We start from the raw sequence: 22,532 nt of genomic DNA, 5'->3' as shown, positions 1-22,532 counted from the left end.
TAACTCTAATCTAGGTCTTAATTGCTTCCTAAAGACATTTCACGATTAATCCCTAAATTGCATTAAACTCACGAGCTTTCTTAACTATGCCAAATCTTGAAATCAAAAGACTGAAAATTCAATATTGATTATATGAATATTCTAAATCAATAGGTTCTTTAAGAAAAGAGGAAAATAAGTCTATATTTTCTATCAAGATTATTAATTCTTTCAACCCTAATTAAAAATGTGTTATAGGACTATGTAATTTTTGCATACAAAAATTGATTATTCTTGAGTTGTCAATTCATTCTTAATCAATTTTATTCGAAATCTTAGCAAGAACATTCAAAAGAAACTAACTACATGAAAGAAATTCAAAGAAAAGTCTCAAGAAAGTGTCAACCTATATAATTCCACAAGAAAAAGAATTGCCTACTCATGGATGGTGAAATTCTTCAAGAATCCATTGATAGTTGCATAATTGGTACAAGGATTGAATACAAATTGACAGAATCTCTCCAAAATTTACAAGAATAGCTCTGTAATATCAAATTCTCTCTCTAAAAATTGAAGTTCCCTCCTTGAAATCAGGAAAATTTGGGTTTTTGTATTGAAGAAGGTAGCAACGTGCGACCTTAGGCTGACGTTGGTCCGACGCTCACTTGCGTAGAGGTGCATGCATGTTTTTATTTTTTTTCCATCAAGTTCTAGAGCATCGCAACGCTGCCCTGTTTTGCAGGTACTACCTGTCAGCTTTTAATGATAGACAAACAATGGCAGACAACAAAAATCTTCTTTTAGTGACGAACAAAAGATGTCAGTTGGTAAAAAAATCTGCACATCTTAAAATTTTCTTCCTTCTTTTCTTCTCTTCCTTTGATCTCTTTTGGTTAATTTGATTCCATTATGCTCTAAACTCCTCGAAATAGCTTTAAGCATGTTAGGGTTGTCTTTTACCAATAAAATAAACTTTTTAAGCAAACAAATATTATAGAATTTAGGGTTTTAACATAGAAAAAATAGTCTTTTACAAGATCTATCAAAAAACCTCCAACTTAAGTCTTGATCGTCCCAAACAAGTTGAAAACTAGAATTATGCACTAAATCAATCAAAATTTTATTGTTTATTTTTTATTCAAAGTTTCATTCATTTATTCAAAATTGATTATACAAGTTGCAATATTTTCATCTTCACATTCAAATTGTCAATACATTCAATTTTCTTACACAATGAATTGATTCTCATCTCATTTCTCAATAATCAAGGAAATAAGGATATAAGAAAGCATTTAGAAATTTAAAGTTTTTCTAACAGAAGGTTGAAGCTTATTTTGAAAATAAAAAGTCGTTTTCTTGCAAAATCGTAAAAGAAAAGTACCTAGTTTTAGTTTACTTAAAGGCCTAAACTAATAGAAATGAGACATCCAACTTTCAATTTCTCTTTATCCTACACTGGTCCGGTTATTGGTGTAAGATATACCTAAATTGCATTGGAGAGAAGCAATTGTAAGGCAAGGGTGCTTTTTTAAACTCATGCACACAAAATGTAATTAGCATTTCTTTTACATAAAGGGATAGCTTTCATACTTGCACTGCCGGGAACCTATCACTCTTTTCTCACCGGCTCTAATAGAAACACAATGAAGGAAGCTCTTTTCACCTCTATCCATGCACACACACGTTAGTGAAAGTCTTTTGTTAACTCGCAAGCTTACTTTAATAACTCTTTTTTTTTATGCTAACAACTTTTTCTTTTCTTCTCCTTTTTTTTTTTTTTTTTGTTAAGAAGGCCCTATTTTATCCTCTTTGCCTAGACTTACTTCTAAAACAAGATGGTTGTTCTTAGACTAACATTTATCCTATCAGGGTGACAAAGTAAATTAAGTAGATATGAAATTTCTAAGATTTTTAAGATTCTAAATAAATATAAAAAGCTAAATATTCGTTTTTTTATGAAATTAAAAGGAAAAGAAAGTTTCTTTTAAAATAGTTTTTCAAAATTTTGTTACAAAATTTTAAAAGGCCTAAAATTTTGTTTGTATCTTTATTAGAAAGAGTGTGTCATGAAAGTTTCATTGATAAGAATCAAGAGTTTGTGTAAAAACAAATGATGCATAGAACCAAGTTGATGAAATTCTTGAATGTTCAAACATGCATTTATACAATCATGAATTTATTGCATTCAAAGAAAATGATCTTTTGGAGCATAAAAATTCAATAGATATGTTTTTTTAAAAGAATCAAAATTGTGCTATCAAGATGAATCATAGCCTCAAATTTATTCAGATATGTCAGATCAGAGACACGGAATCTATGTAATCAGTCTAACTAATCAATAATCTATTAACCCGAGCTCAGATGCTCAAAGATTCCAGAGATGCATTTATGATTCTATATAGATCATTATAAAGCAAAAATTTCCAGTGAGGCTCATTTTTACAAAGTAAAGAATATCATGAAGAATACCAACACCATGCAATGTTACCCACCCCCAACTTAAAGATGGAACATTGTCCTCAATGCTTAGAATAAGCAAATGAGTTCAAGAAATAAAAAGGAAGGAATGTAGAGAGAAACTTCCCTGGTTTTTGTTGATCATTTATTTACTTGAGAGGGAATTTCCTTGCTTTTGTTTTGTTTTTCCTAGAGAGCTTCTTTTTCTTTTTCTTTTTTTTATTTGATAACTTGCAAAGGAAAAAAATCAATTATTCTATTTATTAGTAAAAAATATGCAAAAACAAAAAATAAGAAAGAAAGAAAGAGTAAAGAAAAATGAAAAAGGAAACAAGAAAATTTGTCCAGACTTTGCAAATTTTTAGCATCCTTTGCTCGACGTTGGCAAAGTGAGGTGTCGTATATATGAGGAATTAGTCAAACAAAAGTCCAATTAGACTTGGTTTACATGTCCTTCATTACAGATTTTGAGTCCGTGCCCATTCACCTTGAAGATTTTTATGTTTTTCAGGGAACATCAAAATTTTCGGTCGTTTTAGATTTTTGTTTCTTGGGGTTTTTGGAACAACTTCCAAAGTTCTTACTCTTCTTTGAATATGGAAGAGCTTTGGGCTCAATCCCTTTTACCCGCACATTGAAAATAGAGCAAAGATTAGAAGCTTTGTTTTTGTTTTTGGTATTATAAACAAATTTTGAATTTGAATTATTAGTTCAAAGTTTTTCACATAAACAAATTTTTTTTTGAAAATTTGAATCTACTTTAAAAGTATTTATATTTTGGCAGAAAAAATTTGTTGAAAGAATTATCATTATCATCTTTTGAAGAAGATTCATTCTTTTTAGAGAAGTGAAGTGAAGAATGAGAAACATGTTTTTTATTTGAATTAAAGTGGCTGCAAAAGTGAAGAGATGCATGAGAATAATTATGTGTAATCAAATCAAAACCATATTGAATGGAAGGGGCTACCAAACAATTATAACTTTTGTACAACATGGAATCAACAATGTTATCAATTTCATCATATTTGTCTATGGAGCAAAGAGAATAATATTCCTCCAAAAGTTTCATGGCATCATAAATGTGTTGGGTTTTATGTCCTAAGACTCGTGGTATGTAAACAATAAAACTTTTTCTGAAAATTCAATAAGTTATTATTGAAAATATGAATTGCTTATTTCGTTTAGAAATAAATCTAATAAACTAAAAGATCCATGACTATTACATGAGTACTTGAACTTTATGTGGAGACATAAAACTGGATCGGGTTCGAGTAAATAGTCAAAATGATCTATAGTATATGAATAAGATTGGGTGTCTTATTCTGGTAACACTATTGGATGCAGCTCACTCTGTAGTTGTTACAAGGAGTTGTAAAGTGCTACAGACGATGTGATCCTAATTCGTACATATTATGACATGAGGAGTGGGGGCGTCCTATGCAATGGGTTTGTACATGATCGAACCATGAAAATAATCACTCTTACTTTATAACGTTGTTTACTATTTAAGACTGACTATTTCAAAACGATGACCTAGGTAACTTGACCCTAATCCTAATCTAACTATGAACTCCTGTTTATTCAGGATTATCCTTAGATTTGCATAAGTGATGGTTGGCTTAACAGCGCCGACTCAATAAACCTCCATATCAGGGGTAAGAACGGGTAGATAGCTAGAAACATAGGGTGCAAGATGGATTTCACTCCTACTCGTTTTAGGGATAGTAGAGAGGTTGTTCCTTTAAGTGCTGACTCTGGGTCTTGAACAAAGGGCCCCACCCTCCCATTGGCTCGAATGAGACTCGGTTTGTTGATTGGATCACAAACCAATTGATCATTAGAGGATCAGTGGGATTTAAGGAACAAGAGGTTATCTCGGGGGTAAAACAAACATTTGACCCAACCGTTATTACGAACAACCTGTGAAGGGTTAACTTACTAATAATAATTAAATCGAGTGGACATAATATATCTATAGTGAGGGAAGTGCAACTATGAGCTTTAGTGGAGTGACTCATTAGTTAACGAATGGGGGTTAATTCGGTGAAAAGAGTTTAGCCAATTAATCTCGGATCGTTGGAGCCCATGATCTGTAGGTCTAAGAGGTCCCCCTACTAGCTCGTAAATGGATTAGCCTTAGAGTAGCATGATAAGTTAATTTGAAATGTTCAAATTAGAATTAAAGAAAATAGTAATTATATGTGATATAATTACGTGTTAAATTTTGGAATTAAACGAAATTGGAGAATCAATTAATATTTAAATATGATTTAAATATTAAATTCATGAATAAGGATTCATGATGGAGAAATTAGTGTTAAATTAATTTATATTTGATATTAAATTAATTGAATTAATTAAATTGTTTACTTAATTATTATTAATTTTATTAGAAAATTAATTAATGAATTAATTTTGCAAAATTAATAATGTTATCAATTTAAAAAAAATGATTTTGGAAATCAATTTATAAATCAAAATTGAAAACTTGAAAATTGGAAAAAGTGGAAGATCTCCACTTTCTTATTTGTAGTAGCTCACTCATTTCCCACCAATTTGATTGAGTCAAATTTTCAAGCATGAGCTGCTCTTCATGCAAAAATCTTCATTGCATGATAGTCCTGTAATAAATAGAAAAGATTGAAGTGGAAATTGGGCATGCAAACTTATACACTTCACGAGTTTTTGCTGGAAAGCTTGAGAAGTTGAAGAATGTGTTCTTCAAGTTACAACAATGTGCTTGTTCTCAAAATTCCCTTTATTCAACTTATTTTGAGTCCCACAACTACATTTAAGGCTCCAAGAGAATAATATGAGAGGCCTTAAGGTGGTTCACAAGTAGATTTGGAGAAGACTTGTAACTGAATTCGAGATTCAAGTGGTTCTACAAAGGTATGTCATGAAACCCTCTTATTAGTTTATGAGCATGCTTAATTTATAGCCAAAATTAATGAATTAGAATGCTTATTGATCCTTGTTACTTCCGCTACTTGCTAGTATACTCTAACAATTGGTATCAGGGCATCTTTTAAGCATTCAATATGGTTGAATTTTGGTGTGGTGGGTGTTTTTTAATGAGATATATGAAAATGGGGTACTGATATAGTTTTTGAGATTTGGCATTTAAACTCTCTTTGATTCCTTAGTTAAATTTCTAATTGGTTGTTATTTGATGAGCTTATTTGTGTGCTCAAGAGTCTGTAATTTATTTGGAGTCATTAGAGTTGAAATTAAGTTGTAATTGAAGAAAGAAGTGAAGAAGGCCGACTTGCAGAAAACTGGATCGTGAGCTTCTGTCCAGGCAGTGTTGCAACGCTGCCCTTGAGCGTCGTGACGCTGCTCATAGTTGAGCGAGGATCGAGTTTTTCAACCTACCAGCCATCGAGTGACGAGTATCAACTGAACCAACGAGCGAGCAATTTTTTTTTAAACCGACTTGACGAGTTTGACCCATTGACTGAACGAGGACCATCGAGGATTGACCGGATTGACCAGTTTTCTTCAAATTCTGTTCGGTTCAACTTTAAAAGGGTTTTGGCTGGTCCGGTTTAGTAAGTTCATGTTCGGTTCAAGCTGTTCAGGCCCATTTTGGAGCAATTTGAGTGGTCCGAAAAACCATATCAGTATGTGATGGTTAGAAAAGGGAGAGGAAAATAAATATGCTTGTCTTATGTTATGCGTTAATCACCATGCGTCGACGGTCATGCGTTGGACTGGAAAATATGAAATATGCATTAAGCTCGTATGCGATGACCATGTGTTCCTGCCAATAGTTTTCTTACTTTCTCGCCAAGTATAACGAAAGCACAAGTTTCTCGGGATGATCCGAGGTCGAACACAGGGACTTCTAACTCAATAATGTTTGGGAAGTAATGCATTTGAGGCGATGAATAAAAGTAAAAAGATAGAAGTTAATGGATTATGCACTACTCCTACTCCTAACTAAACAGATTGAGCAATGGAAGTTTAACTATGAGAATTGGTAGAGATTCGGCAATTGTTAATGTGTAATAAGATGCATGAAGAAATAAAATTGTGGAGGGGATAAATTCACCGCATCATAATTAATAATTGAAGGATTGTGTCAGCAACAGCGAAAGCATCAGGATCACCTAAACACTCTAATTCACTAATTTTGGCAAAATATAAAGTATGCTCTTGTAGAAAACAAGTGAGTTTCAAGACATACCTCTTGTAGAACTTCTTCAAAACTCGATCTCTAGCTGCAATCTTCTCCAAATCTTATTGCAGACCACCTAAAGATCTTCCCCACTATTCTCTTGGTACTCTAGATTGAGTTGTGGGACTCAAAACAAACTTGAATCAAAGGATGAAGGAGAATAGCTCATAGCAACAATTTTGTTGAAGAACCCTTTCTTCAACCCGAATTTTCTCTAAAATTCTCTCTTGATTGCATGCTCGAATTTCACTCCAAACTCTTCAATATATTGCAGATCAACATGTAAAGGAAAGAGTTGCATCGGTTGCAGCTCCTGCTTGAAGAAAGACAAGGTAAAGTGAATGCTATTTGTGTGAACAAGTGTAAAGATGGATAATGGAAAAAATGACATTTCCATATTGTGTTTTTGTTTTTCTATTTTCCAATTTTATCAAAAATCAAAACATGATTTCTCAAAATGCATTGTGATTTTAAAAATTGAAAATTGAAATTAATTTCATAAATTAATTTTTAAATAAAACTAATTAATTTAATATCAAATATTAAATTAATTTTTACACACATCCATCTTTATATATTTAAATCATATTTAACTGTAAATTCTCCTATTCCGTTTAATTATCAAATTAAACACGTAATTATATCTCATATAATTACTAATTCCCTTAATTCTAATTTGAACATTTCAAATTAACTTATCACGCTATTCTAGAGCTAGTCCGTTACAAGCTAGTAGGGGGACCTTGCGAACCTATAAATCATGGGCTCCAACGATCCGAGATTAATTGGCTAAACTCATTACACCAGATTAATCCTCATTCGTTAACTAATGGGTCACTCCACTAAAGCCCATAGTTGCACTCCCCTCATTGTAGATATATTATGTCCACATGATTTAACCATAATCAGCCCTTCACAGGTTGTTCGTAATAACGGCTAGGTCAAATATTTGTTTTACCTCTAAGATTACGTCTTATTCCTCAAGTTCCTACTGATTCTCTAATGAACAACTGGTTTGTGATCCAATCACTAAACCAAACTCTCTCAGCCCAATGAGAGGGTGAGGCCCCTTGTTCAAGACCTGGATTCAGTACTTGAAAGAACAACATTTCACCTATCCCTAAATCGGGTAGGCGCGAACTCCGACTTGCACCCTATGTCCCCAACTATCTATCCGGTCTTACCCCTGAAATAGGAGTCTTATTGAGCCGGCACTGTTGAGTCAACCCTCACCTATGTAAAGCTAAGGGCAATCCCGAATAAACAAAAGTTCATAGTTAGCTCAGGATTATGATCGAGTTACGTAGGTCATCTAGGTGAAATCATTAGTATTATACAGTAAACGACATTATAAAGTAAGAGTGACTTATTTATTGGTCTTGATCTTATCCAAACTTATTGCATAAGATGCCCTCACTCCTCATGTCATAACAAGTACGAATTAGGATCACATTGTATGTAGCATTTTATAACTCTTTGTAACAACTACAGAGTAGGCCGCATCCAATGGTGTTACCAGAATAAGGTACCCAACCTTATTCATGTACCATAGATCATTTTGACTATTTACTCGAACCTGATCCACGCTTATGTCTCCACATAAAGTTTAAGTACTCATACAATAGTCATGGGTTTGAGTTTATTGGATTTTTCATACAATTTATGAAATCAATAATAAGTTTATTGATTATAGAAAATTTTTATCATTTTACAAACTATGAGTTTTAGGACATAAAACCCAACAATACTCCTACTTAGCCTAAAACCCCAGTGGATCAATATATACAAATATATACAATGTTGAGTTTACAAGGAGAGAATAAAATGTAAAAATACAATAAACTAGGGCATTAAAATACCCATAAATTCTCCCACCTTCCCTAGTGATACAAAACTCATAGACCTAATCATACTAGATGACCCTCGAACACTTTAGCCGAGAGAGCCTTCGTAAATGGATCAGCTAAGTTTTCTTGGGAAGCAATCTGGTTGACGGTGATGTCTTCTCGATGTACAATCTCCCTGATGAGATGGTACTTTTGTTCGATATGCTTTCCCCTTTTATGGCTTCGTGGTTCCTTTGAATTTGCAACTGCTCCACTGTTGTCACAATAGAGAGTGACAGGCAGGTGCATATTAGGAACTACTTCCAAATCTGTCAGGAACTTTCTGAGCCATACTGCTTGTGTTGCTACTTCACTTGTAGCTACATACTCAGCTTCCATTGTGGGGTCAGCAATACAACTCTACTTGTTGCTTCTTCACACAATTGCTCCTTCGTTTAGAATGAATACTGACCCCAATGTTGATTTCCTCGAATCAATATCGATCTGAAAGTCAGAATCAGTGTATCCAGTAAGGATCAGATCCTTAGCACCATACACGAGCATATAATCTCTTGTTCTTCAAAGATACTTGAGAAAGTTTTTAACAGCAGTCCAATGATCATGACCAGGTTTAGACAGAACTCTGCTGACAATTCCACGGCATAGCATATATCGGGATGAGTACACAATATTGCATACATCAAACTCCTAACTGCAGATGCATATGGAATTTGATTCATCCCCTTAACCTCTTGAGATGTCTTAGGACTCTATTCCTTAGACAAGTGAATTCCATGTCTGAAAGGTAAAAATCCTTTCTTGGAATTTTGCATTTTATACCTAGACAACATCTTGTCTATATAAGATGCTTGAGATAATGCCAATGTTCTGTTTTTACGATTTCGAACTATTTGGATTCCAAGAACATACTGTGCTTCTCCCAAATATTTCATTTGGAATTGTGAAGCCAGCCATCGCTTAACGTCAGCTAGATATTCTACCTCATTCCCAATTAGTAGAATATTATCAACATACAACACAAGAAAAGCGACATTTTTTTTTATGATTTTCTTGTATACACAGGGTTCGTCAACATTTTATTCAAAGCCATAAGATTTGATCGCAGCATTAAATCTCATATTCCAGGATCTAAAAGCTTGTTTTAATCCATAAATGGATCGATTAAGCTTGCAAACCTTTTTCTCTTGACCCTAGTGTATAAACCCTTTTGGTTGAGACATATAGATACTCTCTTCAAGATAGCCATTCAGAAAAGCTATCTTGACATCTGATAACTTGCAGAAATGCACGTTATCATAGTGCTAAATCCTTAAACAATGTTGGATTGCATTGATGAAATATGTTAAATTGCGTCGATTAAGCATAAATTCTATAATATTGCAATTGCATGCGTCCAATGCATTAGAGCAGTTGACCTTTATATTTTGTGCAGAATAATGCATTAACACAATGCAAAGAATGCGATCATAGGAATACATTAGTCGAGCGCAACTTAACCGCAAGACTTTGTGTTGATCGTGCTCGCAAAAATTCACCTAAGAAGAATCACCGCAACATGGTGGACGCATTCGGATGAAAGGACAATTAAGATCGATGGGACAGAAAGCTGACGGCAGTCGATCCAAATTAAGTTGACAGCCGATAACGGTCACAAAGTACATCCAGCTTTATGGGTGACAATTATCCAGCACATCAATCAGGAATTAAAGTTGTCCCATCTGTACAACCAGGAGAGAGAAGCCGCCTTTCACCTCTGATGCCCTATAAATACCAAGTGCATTCTTCAGAAACAGAGTTAAGCAGTCGATTACTAAGCCACCTTTCACCTCTGATGCCCTATAAATACCAAGTGCATTCTTCAGAAACAGAGTTAAGCAGTCGATTAGTTCACATCACTTTACAAGTTCACACCTTTGTTCATAGTTTTCTTTTCCATTTTACACTGGAGCTAAAGAAGAGTGGTGAGCCCGGAGATCATCCAAGGCGGCTCGAGATAGAACCTTGGGGTGTAAGAGTAGAAAGCGGGTTGACTCTCGCAAAAGCGAGAATATCTTTAGAGCATGAGTAGAACAGTGTAACGCCTGATGGCAAGAAATTACTTCAGGCTCTTTACTATACTTGCATTGTTATTCTGTACTTCATCTTATATCTATTCAATGGAAGTTCTATTTCTACATCTGCTCACTCTCTTAATACGCATGAATAGCTAAACTAGTTGAATGGGTTGAGAGGAACTAAGCTAACATGATCTAGGAAGTTCATTGCTTGCGATTGTCTTGTTTTATGTTGTGCAAATTACCCCTTTAGAGTTACTCGAGAAAGAATCTAAAGAAAGAACCTAATGTCTCGAGAGAGCTAGGTAAGAATCTAGTCTTGAAATAGTAAGATTAGTCTTGCATAAACAAGAGATATGGACTTAGAGATAAGCTTTGTTTTTCAACTTGCATCACATGCATCCTAGGAATAATAATGATATTATGTGGTCACATATTTGTGTGAATGTCATGTTGTCATCGCATAAATAGAGATAGTGGTTTATGTATAAACCCTATAGACTTATCGCATACGTTCTCGCCATAGAAGCCGTGGCATTCATGCCAAGAGGTGGTTTACTATTGTATGCATGTTGCACGATCGCAAAGCATGAATGCATCCTAGGGAGTGTTAGCCGAAACCCTTCTCAATCCGTTCGCCGAATATTCATCGTATTTCCCGTTTACCAACTCTTTTCAAACTCTGCTGCATTTATTATTATTTTCATCAACGCAACAACCACCCAACACTTGTTTATTTCACTAGCTACTGCAAGTTTTCATAAAAATCTCCAACGCAACTATTTTCACAAGTCCCTATGTTCGACCCTGGACTTACCAGGAAACTTAGAGGAATTTACACTTGGATTCCGCTGGGGAAATTTGAGTGCACAACGCTATCCATCAATACATATCATACATATTTTCCACACCTCATAAATCTAAGCATCAACATATTTCATAATCATAAAATGTGGCTATGGACAAGAGTATTCTAATAGAATTTATCATGGAAACTAAAGAGAAGGTTTCTTCAAAATCTACCCTCTCTCTTTAGGTAAACCCTTTTGCCAGAAGTGTAGCTTTGTAGGTCTGTACCTTACCCGCTTGGTCTCATTTTCTCTTGTAGATTCATTTGCAACCAATGGGTTTTACCCCTTCAAGTTGATCTACAAGATCCCAGATAGAATTGAAATACATAGATTCCATTTCAAGGTCCATGACTCTAATCCTTGCTCCATAGGAGGACTCTATATTGAGCAAGCCGTGTGTGACTTGGGGGCAAGCATAAATTTGATGTCGCTGTCAATCTTTCGACAATTAAATGTGGGGCAACTTGTACGCACATCCGTGACTCTCCAACTAGCCCACAGATCTCTGGTTCATCCAGAGGGTAAGGTGAAGGACGTGTTGATCACGATTCATAAATTTATTTTGTCAGCTGACTTCATCATCCTAGATTATGAGGCCGAAAAAGATGTGCCCATCATTTTGGGGCGACCTTTCCAATCAACGAGTCGTGCTCAAATTGATGTGCACAAGAGCGAGATCACTTTGAGCATAAATGGACAGAAGCTCGAATTTAATATAATTCGTGCCAGGAAATCAGGAAGACCTGCCAGATTCGGAAGATGACTTGAATTTGATTGAAGAAGAAAAGTCTGATGAAGAGTATGAAGAAGAGGATGCCGACGCATCCGTAGCTGCCTGCAAGTGATCATAGCAAAAACAAACGAGGAAGAAGGACCGATCGCAACGCAAGAAGAAGAGCCGAAGGAAGAAAGAAAAATAACGCAACCTTCCCTCGTGGAGCCAACAACCCTTGAATTGAAAACCCTACCAACACATTTGAAGTACGCATTTCTGGGGCAAAATGAGAAGCTGCCAGTAATAATTTCCTCTGCGCTCAACGCAGATCAAGAGAATGCATTGATGAGCATTCTCAAAAAGCATGTGCGAGCAATCGGCTGGACGCTCGCTGATATCAGAGGAATTAGCCCCACGTACTGCATGCACCACATTCGTCTTGAGGACGACCACAAAGCAACCATTGAAAATCAACGCAGACTTAACCCTGCGATGAAAGAGGTCGTAAAAAAGAAAATTATCAAGTGGTTGGATGCGGGCATTATCTATCCCATTGTAGATAGCACGTGGGTCAGCCCCATGCAATGTGTGCCGAAGAAGGGCGGAAAGACGGTAGTTCTCAATGAGAACAATGAATTAATATCGCAGAGGACCATCACTAGATGGCGTATCTATATGAACTACCGTAAGTTGAATGCGGCCACAAAGAAAGATCACTTCCCTCTACTATTCATCGATCAAATGTTGGACAGATTAGCAGGGAATGATTTTTACTGTTTCTTGGATGGATACATCGGGTAAAACCAGATCATGATAGCTCCTAAAGACCAAGACAAGACCACATTCACCTGCCCATATGGGACATTCGCTTTTCACCGCATACCGTTCGACCTCTGCAATGTGCCAAGCACGTTCCAGAGGTGCATGATGGCGATCTTTTCAGATTATCTCGAGGATTCAGTGGAAATATTTATGGATGACTTCTCTATTTATGGGAACACTTATGAAGTCTGCCTGACCAATCTGGAGAAAATTCTGAAAAGATGTGAAGAGACGAACCTGTTGCTCAACTAGGAAAAATGTCACTTCATAGTGACAGAAGGTATAGTGTTGGGACACAAAGTCTCCCGAAAAGGGTTGGAGGTGGGCAAAGCAAAGATTGATGCAATTGAAAAGCTTCCACCTCCAACCAACGTGAAGGTAGTGTGAAGCTTCTTGGGGCATGCTGGATTCTACAGACAATTCGTTAAAGACTTTTCTAAGATAGTAAGACCATTGAGTGCGTTACTAGAGGCAGACAGAAAGTTTGAATTTGACAACAATTGCCTCAATGCATTTCGAATTTTAAAGGATGCGCTGATTACCGAACCCGTCTTAACTGCGTCAGATTAGACACTACCATTCGAAATCATGTGCGACGCAATTGGGTATGCGATGGAAGTCGCACTAGCGCAAAAGAAGAAAACAATTTTACACCCATCGTATATGGGAGTAAAACTCTGAACCCTGCTCAAATTAATTATACCACCATTGAAAAAGAGCTCCTGGCTGTGATTTTTTGCGTTGGAAAAATTTCAGGCATATTTGTTGGGAACCAAGGTACTCATACATACTGATCACTCGACAATCAAATATTTGATGACAAAGAGGGACGCAAAGCCGAGATTGATCAAATGGGTTCTTCTCCTTCAAGAATTTGATATCAAGATAATTGATCGAAAGGGGACAGAGAACCAAGTTGCGGATCACTTGTCCAGATTGGAAAATCCCGAGGTCGACCGCAATGAATCTGAAGTGAGTGTCATATTTCCGGATGAGCAGCTATTTCACATAGAAGATCTGCCCTGGTATGCAGACATCGTTAATTATTTGGTCTGTGAACAATTTTCTGAAGATTACACCTACCATCAACGGAAAAAGCTGAAGAATGAATGCAGACACTACTATTGGAACGAGCCGAATCTGTATACAAGAGGTGTAGACCAAATCATTCGATTATGCGTACCAGACGCTGCTCAACAATACATATTATCGTAGTGCCACGATTCGCCATATGGAGGGCACTTTAGAGGACAACGTATTGCAGTCAAAGTTTTACAAAGTGGATTCTTCTGGCCTTCGTTATTTAAGGATGCGGTTAACTACATAATGAAATGTGATCGGTGTCAGTGCACTGGCAACATTTCATGGAAGAACGCAATGTCGCTGAATACTATCTTGGAGCTGGAACTATTTGACGTATGGGGGATTGATTTCTTGGGAACATTCCCTCCTTCAAACGGTAAGAACTATATTCTATTAGCCGTTGACTATGTCTCCAAGTGGGTAGAGGCAATTGCATGTGCCACAAGTGATGCGGTAGTAGTCTCCCAATTCCTGAAGAAAAATATTTTCACGCGTTTTGGCACTCCCCGTGCCATCATAAGTGATGAAGGATCACACTTTGTCAACCACAATATAAAGAAGTTGCTGCACAAGTACAACATCCTCCACAAGTGGCCACCACATACCATCCACAAACAAATGGTCAAGCTGAAGTGTCCAATCGTAAAATTAAATTGATATTCGAGAAGGTATTCAAACCTTCACGGAAGGATTAGGCAATGAAGCTTGATGATGCATTATGGGCATACCGGACCGCATTTAAAAAACCTATAGGTATATCCCCCTATGCATCAGTATTCGGCAAAGCATGTCACTTGCCCTTGAAGCTGGAATATAAAGCATTATGAGCGGTCAAGGAACTGAATTTTGATTTAAAGAAAGCAAGGGAAGCGTGGAAAATACAATTGGTCGAGCTAGAAGAATGGAGGAACAACGCATATCAAAATGCGAAAATTTATAAGGAGTGCACCAAGCGCTGGCATGATCAACGCATATGCGGCAAGAACCTTCAAGTCGGGCAGAAGGTCTTGCTTTTCAATTCACGTCTGCAACTCTTCCCAGGAAAGCTAAAGTCTCGTTGGTCCGGACCGTTCATAATTCGACAAGTACTTCCGCATGGCACGGTGGAATTATCAAATGACGACAATACCAACATATTCAAAGTTAATGGCAGCGAGTAAAGGCATACCAAGGAGAAGACTGGCATTGCCAAGTCGACTCCATGGAACTAAGAAACTTTGAATAAAGAAGGAAGTAGGTGGTCCCTACATTGTCAAATGATCGCAATTTCTCAGGGATGCAAGTTTTGGAAAACTTCAAGTCTTCAACTCTTTTCTCCACTACTCAGAATCTTCACTATCTTTTCAGCTATCTTTTCATTTTTCAGTACTATTGCTTTAAAAAAAAAATCTTTTCTTTTGTTTAAAATAATTTGACCCTCTCTTTGTTTTCCTTACAACGATCGAGACGCTGGATTGCGAGAACGTACGCAAAGTAACACTTATCTTATTCCATCACCGCAACCCAACGAAGAATGATCGCCGCAAGATGGATGCGTCAATACAATGCGGGCAACAACGCTAAATTTGGGGGTGTACTCTTCCTTATCTTGAATTCAAATTTTGCATTATCACATTGCATATTATTTTTCAAAGTTTTATCACCGCATCCTCCTTGATTACCGCAATCATATCACCAGTAGATAACTTTAGTAGTTTACCGCATGTTGTTCTTTGCCAAGTATGATTTCAATGATGAAAAATATGCTTCTATCTCTTTTGTATATACTAGAGTCAACGTGAATCTTAAGATATTCACCTCATGAAATATTTCTCGAAGTTAGAGGTTTGCTAGCTTTCTTTCAAACTCTCTTTACAACGCATTTTTTTTACCATTGCATGACTTATTTTAATCTTTTGGCAATGAGGACATTGCCGTATTTTAAATTTGGGGGTGGGGTATTTGTTTCCGACCTTGCTAAAAAAAATAAAAATAAAAAAAATGATGATTTTTTAGAATAACAACTCCACTGTCAACGCAATGGGAAACCCATGATTGATAAGAGTTAAGTTGTGAAAGGTACTTACCCGTAGTTGGATGTCTGCATGACACACGTTGAGGCAAGCCAAAATGAAAGTAAGTCACCAGGATCAATACATAAATAAATTACCCCAACTCCACTGCCAAGATGGCACAAGTTTAGCCTGAGAAAGAGTGCATTGCTCATAGTTGGATGTTGGCATGACACTCGTGGGGGCAAGCCAAAACGAAGGCAAGGCACTCGGATCAGCGCAAGGTCAGAAAAGAAATAGCAATGAAGAATTTTTTTTTTTTTTGTTCAAGGATAAATCATTTGACACCTCGGTGGAAAATTTTCTTTTTGAAATAAATCATGCGATGTTACGAAATTCAGTAAAGTCCTTTTGAAAGTTAAGCTTACAATCCCTAAGTCTTAGAAGTATTTTAGGAAGAGATTTGAATAAGACTTAAGGAAATTTTGACATATAGGATTTGAACGAAGTATCCTTGAGAAATCTAGGGAAAAAACTTTGCAGCCAACTTGCTAAAGGAATCTTTAGCTTATGCTTCAAGACAAGCATTGTTTAAATTTGGCAGTGTGATAACGGGCAGAAATGCACGTTATCGTAGTGCTAAATCCTTGAACAATTTTGGATTGCGTTGATGAAATATGTTAAATTGCGTTCTTTAAGCATAAATTCTATAATATTGTGGTCACATGCGTCCAATGCATTAGAGCAGTTGAACTTTATATTTTGTGCAGAATAATGTGTTAACGCAATGCAAAGAATGCGATCATAGGAATACATTGGTCGAGCGCAACTTCACTGCAAGACTTTGCGTTGATCATGCTCGAAAATATTCACCCAAGAAGAATCATCGCAACATGCTGGGCACATCCGAACGAAATGACAATTAAGATCGATGGGACAAAAAGCTGATGGCATTTGGATCCAAATTGAGTTGACAGCCGATAACAGTCACAAAATACATCCAGCTTTATGGGTGACAATTATCCGGCGCATCAATCAGGAATTAAAGTTGCCCCATCTGTACAACTAGGAGAGAGAAGCCGCCTTTCACCTTTAATGCCCTATAAATACAAAGTGCATTCTTCAGAAACAGAGTTAAGCAGTCGATTAGTTCACATCACTTTACAAGTTCACACCTTTGTTCATAGTTTTCTTTTCCATTTTACACTGGAGCTAAAGAATAGTGGTGACGCCGGAGATCATCCAAGGCGGCTCGAGATAGAACCTTGGGGTGTAAGAGTAGAAAGCGGGTTGACTCTCGCAAAAGCAAGAATATCTTTAGAGCATGAGTAGAACAGTGTAACGCCTGATGGCAAGAAATTACTTCAGGCTCTTTACTATACCTGCATTGTTATTCTGTACTTCATCTTATATCTATTCAATGGAAGTTCTATTTCTACATCTGCTCACTCTCTTAATACGCATGAATAGCTAAACTAGTTGAATGGGTTAAGAGGAACTAAGCTAACATGATCTAGGAAGTTCATTGCTTGCGATTGTCTTGTTTTATGTTGTGCAAATTACCCCTTTAGAGTTACTCGAGAAAGAATCTAAAGAAAGAACCTAATGTCTCGAGAGAGCTAGGTAAGAATCTAGTCTTGAAATAGCAAGATTAGTCTTGCATAAACAAGAGATATGGACTTAGAGATAAGCTCTGTTTTTCAACTTGCATCACATGCATCCTAGGAATAGAAATGATATTATGTGGTCACATATTTGTGTGAATGTCATGTTGTCATCGCATAAATAGAGATAGTGGTTTATGTGTAAACCCTATAGACTTATTGCATATTTATCGCATACGTTCTAGCCATAGAAACCGTGGCATTCACGCCAAGAGGTGGTTTACTATTGTATGCATGTTGCACGATCGCTAAGCATGAACGCATCCTAGGGAGTGTTTGCCGAAACCCTTCTCAACCCGTTCGTCGTATATTCATCGTATTTCCCGTTTACCAATTCTTTTCAAACTCTGCCGCATTTATTATTATTTTCATCAACGCAACAACCACCCAACACTTGTTTATTTTACTGGTTAATGCAAGTTTTCATAAAAATCTCCAATGCAACTATTTTCACAAGTCCCTATGTTCGACCCTGGACTTACCAGGAAACTTAGAGGAATTTACACTTGGATTCCGCTGGGGAAACTTGAGTGCACAACGCTATCCATCAATACATATCATCCATATTTTCCACACCTCATAAATCTAAGCATCAACATCCATTTGCCATATTTCATAATCATAAAATGTGGCTATGGACAAGAGTATTCTAATAGACTTTATCATGGCAACTAAAGAGAAGGTTTCTTCAAAATCTACCCCCTCTCTTTGGGTAAACCCTTTTGCCTAGAGTGTAGCTTTGTAGGTCTATACCTTACCAGCTTGGTCTCATTTTCTCTTGTAGATTTATTTGCAACCAATGGGTTTTATCCCTTCAGGTTGATCTACAAGATCCCAGATAGAATTGAAATACATAAATTCCATTTCAAGGTCCATGGCTCTAATCCATTGGTCTTTATTCACATCATTCATTGCTTGGTTAAAAGACAATAGATCCTCTAAATCATCATCTAGTATGATGACTTGAGTTTCAGTTAAATCCATGTATCAATCAGGCTGTTGTATAACCCTCTCACTACGACGAGACATTCTCAACTCTTGAGAAGGATGTGAAGTCCCAGTTTTATCTACTCTTTTTGGTGGACGTGCTCTATCAACATCTCTTGTTGAAGGACCTGCTCTATCAACAACTCTTATTGATATATTTGTCGTTTCTCTGGACATTTCTTCTATTACTAGCTTACTGCGAGGTTGATGATTCTTTATATAGTCTTCCTCCAGGAAAATTGAATTTGTCAACACAAATACCTTATCTTTCTGAGGATCATAAAAGAAACCACCTTTTGTTTCTTTTGGGTAGCCTATAAATGGGTACACTTTTGAACGGTGTTCTAACTTTCTAGGATTTTTCACCAACATATGTGGTGGACAACCCCAAATCCTGAAGTAATATAAATTTCTTTTACATCCTCTCCATAGCTCGTAAGGCGTTTCAGAAACACTTTTCGAGGGAACCATGTTCAAAATATATATCGTAGTCTCAACTGCATGTCCCCAAAAAGAATTTGGTAACTGAGCGTAACTCATCATGGAACGAACCAACTCCATCAAGGTTCTGTTTCTCCTTTCTGCCACACCATTTTGCTGAGGTGTGCCAGGGGCTATGAGTTGAGACTGAATTCGATGTTCTATCAAATAGATCTAGAATTCCAAGTCCACATACTCACCACCTCGATCCGATCGAAGTGTTTTAATCTTTTTACCTAATTGGTTTTCAACCTCAGCCTTTATTCTTTGAATTTTTCAAAAGTTTCAAACTTTTGGCGCATTAGGTAAACATGCCCATACCTAGAATAATCATCTATAAAAATGATGAAATATTCATACCCACCTCTCGCTCTAACATTTAGAGGCCCACAAAGGTCTGAGTGAATCAACTCTAGGGGTTCTTTGGCTCTAAGACCTTTTTTGGAAAAAGATCTTTTTGTCATTTTACCCTCAAGATAGGACTCACATGGTGGTAATGAACTGTCTTCCAACTTACTTAGATGACCATTCTTAACCAATCTCTCAATCTTGTTGAGATTTATGTGACCTAGTCTCAAGTGCCAAAGATAGACATTTGGAGAAATCTTCCTATTCTTATGAGTCCCAACAGTTTTAAACATCTCTATGTTCAACACATCTTTTACCTCAATTGGTTTTAAAATGTACAAGTTATTTTCTAATTTTTCAGAGTAAATCTGTTTATTTTCTATATTGATGAACACTTCATCATTTTCGAAATAAACTTTATAATTTTGTTCTAGCAAACAAGAGACATATATTAGAATCCTTTTCATAGAAGGAATATAATATACATTTTTCAAATAAATATACTTATCTCCTATAAATAACTTCATATCTCCCACTGCTTTGGCTGAAACAATCTCCTCAGTCCCTATCTTAAAGATTGTTTTACCTTCTGTCAGTTGTCTCTAGGAACTTGTTTCCTGTGAGATAGTACAAATATGATTAGCAGCACCTGAATCAATTATCTAGATTTTATCGTTTTTCACTAAACATGCTTCGATAACAAGTAAATCATATTTATCTCGTTATTCAAATTCTACACTCTCATCTACATAATTCAAAATTTCAGATGATTTGAGAGATAGAAGACAATCCTCTATTAAAACTCTTTTGGTATAATCAACCGCTAGTAATTTATTTGTTGATTTGATTTTACTGTTATTTACATCAGAAGTGAGTATTCTAGAAGAATTCGACATGCTGATAAAATTGAAACAAATTTTAATTAGAAAATTGTAACTAAATCCAAAATCAAGTTTTAACAAAAAGTAATAATGTACCCATAACCATTATTTATTTGCAACGATACTTTAGTGAGTCAGAATATGTGCTACCGTGGGGCAGTCAAATACTCCCTCACTAAAACAATTTTGACCAAACACTATCTCTGGAATAACTCTTATTTCTATTGACTTCGGAATAACTCTTATTCCTTAGTCATTTAGTTATCGTTTTCGGTCAAGATCTTTACTTAACAATTTAGTAATTCTTGTAAGTATGACCCGCCATTTTCAGATCTTATAGGACGGTATGAACTTGCCTCAGAAATAGAAGACAATATCCAAGACAGAAATATAAAACCCTATTCATTTTACTGAAGCCTGGGTTGTTTCGAATCCTATGTTACAACCCTCCGTAGGGATAGCCATCATTAAACAACTTGAAAAGGACTGCTTAAAGCTAACCAGCAGGCACAACATAGGAATCTCACGAGACTAATGGAGGAGACCGTAGGATATATTGACACATATCCTTCACCCACTTAATATGAACTACTTCCTCTATTTACCTTCATATTGACTCATACAAAACACTCTCCATAGGGAGGCCACTTCCAAGGTAACACGAAGCGTCATATGAATCTGGAGTAAACTATGTGGAGACGTGGCAGTTGAAATCTATATATCGTATAATAGACTTATGTTTGAACAACTTCCTCTCACTGAAATCTAGATTTAAGCAAAAAAAAAAAAAAATACTTTCCATGGGAGGTCACTTCCAGGGGTGACACGAAGTACCGCTTAAATCTAGATTGTGAACTCTTAGAGATGTGAGAGCTAAAAATAACATATCATATATGTTATTAATCTCCCACTGAAGTTTTCTAATAACTCTATCATATAGAAGTTATTAAACTTCCACTGAAGTGTTCTATTAGGTAGATTTATACTTAGGTTCTTTTCGGCTAATAAAACAACCCTAAGTCTATGTGGTTTATCCAAGTATAACTCTTATATTTGGATTTTAACCTACAATATCTAGGTGATAAACCATTTTATTACCTTACATCGCTCACGTATGCTCATAAAACTAGTTACCAACGCTCAATAATTCGGCTATAATCCCCAGGGAGGAGGTGTTCCATAAACCGTCAACTTAAGTACCCCTAGCCTTAAACATGAATATATACCGGTTGAGTTTGTAACCTAGGTTTTATAAGGTTTAACTATTAAAATAGTTGGTCAACCTATGTAAGCATGCAGTTGTTGTTTATGGATTTTAAATGTCTAACCCAATTTTATAACAACTTAAAAAACTTTAGACATGCTAAACATCCATAACATACATAAAGGCATTCAATATTTAATATAGCACTTATATTAAATACAAGAAACCCTAACATGCATAATATATATTATACAGATTATAACATACTTTCAATGTATGTAACATGCTTCCTATGGTGGGATTTTAAATCTAAATGACATACTATATGCACATCCAAGATTTATTTAATTATAACATACATAAATTGCATAAATAATTAGACACGGGCTGATATGGTTTTAGTTTTGGCATAAACAAGCAAACAGAAGCCTAACTATTGCAATCAACTTCAAAACCGTCTTTGAACTGCTCGAACCGCTCCAAACCGAACCCAAGCATCTTGAATCGAACTGGATGAGTCTAAACCGAACCATCAAAGTCTAAACCGGACCAGCCAAAAACACTTTGAGGCTGAACGAGATTGAACCTTGAGAAAACCAGTCGAACCGGCTGCTCTCGGTCCAATCTCAAGGTCTTGCTAAGGCCGATCGTGTAGTGCTGAAGGCAATCGTCTAGTATTGTGAAGGGGTACACGATCGCTTAGTGTTTGCCGCAACTAAACGATCGCTTAGCTTTATCGCATAGAACTACATGATCGTTTAGTGTCTACCAAAGCTAAACGATCGCTTAGCTCTATCGTATAGAACTACACGATCGCTTAACTCCATCGCTTAGCTCTATCATATAGAACTAAACGATCGCTTAACACCATTGCCTAGTGCTTCATGTCATCGTTTAGTATCCGTCGTAGCTAAACAATTGCTTAGCTCTATCGTATAGAACATCATCGCGTTACTTAGCTCCTCTTCTACACGATCGCTTAGCTCTGC

Source organism: Benincasa hispida, chromosome 1 (genome assembly GCF_027475165.1).
Source record: "Benincasa hispida cultivar pf3 chromosome 1, pf3_genome.v1.1, whole genome shotgun sequence".
Lineage (NCBI taxonomy): Eukaryota > Viridiplantae > Streptophyta > Magnoliopsida > Cucurbitales > Cucurbitaceae > Benincasa > Benincasa hispida.
This window is presented reverse-complemented; position numbering follows the sequence as displayed.